This window comes from Syngnathus typhle, linkage group LG13 (assembly GCF_033458585.1).
Source record: "Syngnathus typhle isolate RoL2023-S1 ecotype Sweden linkage group LG13, RoL_Styp_1.0, whole genome shotgun sequence".
NCBI classification, from domain to species: domain Eukaryota; kingdom Metazoa; phylum Chordata; class Actinopteri; order Syngnathiformes; family Syngnathidae; genus Syngnathus; species Syngnathus typhle.
Window position 1 is genome coordinate 265,001 of NC_083750.1, and position 2,500 is coordinate 267,500.

Consider the following 2,500-nt stretch of genomic DNA (forward strand, 5'->3'; position numbering starts at 1 on the left):
TCTCCTGTGTGTTCTCACGGTAGTGAGGCAGTAGACATGTCTAATATCTTACAGACCACCCAGGAAGGCCGTTCTGGGTTACCAAAAATGGGCTGAGGCGCAGCTAGGTGAGGGGCTGCTGCTGCTCGAGCTACCTCCCCGGGACGTGCTTGAGGTTGGGCACGTGCGCGGCCAGCGGATCAACCTCTCCGGGGGCCATGGGGACCAACCACCGGAGGCATTGCTCGGGGTCCCCAAACGGCTTGTAGTCACTTCTACGGGCCATGGTTGCAAAAACTCCTTGGTTAGGAAGTCCGTATAGACAGAGGCACAGGATCAGAGCCACAGTCAGTCAGGCCGAAGGAGCGGGTGGACCCCGGCTGGCGAAGCTCTTGAGAACTCCTCAGTGGTGTCAATGACCTCCGTTGCCTCGGGTATGAGAGTTGGGGTGGCGGGGGTCGTGTTAGCGCTACAGCCTGCTCTCCGAGGCGGCGTGAATGAAGAAGCGGGAGAGGGCCCGTCTGGGAATCGGCATAAGGGGGTCCGAGGCCTCCGGACCAAGTGATGGTAGGAGTCTCGGATGGTGAAGCTTATGGAAAGGTACAGGTGTCATAAGCGGAAAATGTGTTGTTGGAAACGGAGAGTCTGGAGAGCAGGTGAGGTGGAATGGGGGTCCCTGTGCGGTCGTGCGGCAGGCGGTGCGTCCGGTGTGCGTTGGCGAGCCCTGGCTGCCAGGGCGACGCCCCAGAAATGGACCTGCCCCTCGTCGCTTCCAGATCTGGTGATGAATAGAGTTCTGGAAGAGCTGCTGGCGGGGGGTGTGGAGCATCGGGCCACCGCTGCCTTAGTCAAGAAAGCAGGTCGGGAGCCTAGCCTGATCGAGTCCTCTGCTTTGGATCTCATGAAAGCCCTGGGGGGTAAGGTAGGGTGGCCGACAAAGTCCGCGAGGTCCAGACCTCGAGACCGATGACAGACGGGTTGGGCGAGGCGGCTCGTCCAGCGTAAGAGAGTGTTCTACCACCAGCAGCGCGGCTATTCTGTAGTGAAGAAGGGGCTGGCACGGCGGATCTTGGATGGTCTGACGCCCCTTAGATGTGATTTGCCGCTGGAGTTGGTGGATGGACACTTTGGAGTAAGTGGGAAACGGTCAGGCCGTTTTATGGACTAAGGGCTTTGAGGTGGGACTGACCGCGGATAACGAACCATTCTACCACCCGATCCTGGGGCAGGAAGTTGTATCTAACTTGGCTAAGATGAGGAATTGCTCTGCATCGGGCCCAGACGGGATCAGGAAGCAGGCTCTTCTTGACTGGGACCCGGACGGTACGCAACTGGCGAGGCTGTTTACGACATGGATGGTGCGTGGAGTCGTTCCCCAAGTCTTCAAGGAGTGCAAGACCCGGTTGCTACCCAGATCAACTGACCCTACTGGGCTGGATATAGTATCTAGCTGGAGGCCTGGGACTGTGGGGTCAGTCGTGCTGGGGTTGTTTGGGCGGTTGATGGTGATGAGGCTAGCGCGAGCCTGTCCTGTTGGCCCCCGGGCAGCGTGGTTTCGTCGCCGGCGCGAGTGGTTGCGAAGGACCCTCGTGATTCTTGATTAATCGGATCGTGGGGCGCTCGAGGTCGGCTGGCGTGCCGCTGGCGGTCGTGTTCATTGGCTTTGCGTAGGCTTTCGACTCGGTTTCTCATGACCATGTCCTGTGTGTGCTGGGAAGCTTGGGCGTAGACAGACGTGTAATCGAGGTGATCCGTCACTCGTATGTGGGCTGCTCGACCAGTGTGGGTTGCGGAGGCGCCTACTCCGAACCCATCTCCATGAAGGTTGATGTTAAGCAAGGCGATCCAATGTCCCCACTGTTTTTCAACCTCGCTATGGATTCTCTCGTCCATAGCTTCGAACGCAAAAGAAGTCACCTGGTCTGGGGCAACCGCCGAATTGCCGCGTTGGCCTTTGCGGATGATTTAGTCCTGCTGAGTGGCTCGGAGGAAGGAATGGAGAAGAACTTGGTGGTCGGACGAGCAGGTGAGTATGGGGCTGCAGATGATTACGGCGTCGGCGTTAAAGCCTTCGCAGAAGATATCGGTGTGCTGCACATTCTTACTCCCGAGAGTCACCTTCAGGGCAGTTGTCGGTGAGGTTTCAGCGACCAGATTGAGGTGGCTTGACGGGAAGGTGCGGATGGCTGTGAATGGGTGGCTGCGTCTCGGTCCGTCCACAGCGGGGGGCTTCATCTATTCGCGGGGTCGCGACAGCGGCTAGGGGCATCGTTTCGTTGTCCGTTACTATTCCCGGAATACAGGTCAGGCGCACCTGGAAACTCTGTTGGTCTTCGGATGTGGTTGGGATCTCTAGCTATTGAGGCGGTGCAAAAACCTGCCTGGTTGAGGTTGTGGGTTGCGGCAGGCGGAGATCCGGGCGGTGTGCCGACGCTCGGCACAGGGGGCGCCGTCCCGGCTGCAGTTGCGAGCGCGCTAGTCCTCCCTGGCTGGCGGCATGTGGAAAATCTGGATTGTGGCG

General features: G+C 59.0%; 1 pseudogene; it reads left to right on the forward strand.

Annotated features, from left to right (window-relative positions):
• The window catches only part of LOC133166272 (28S ribosomal RNA), a 9,266-nt pseudogene that overhangs the window by 4,410 nt on the left and 2,356 nt on the right, over positions 1 to 2,500 (forward strand).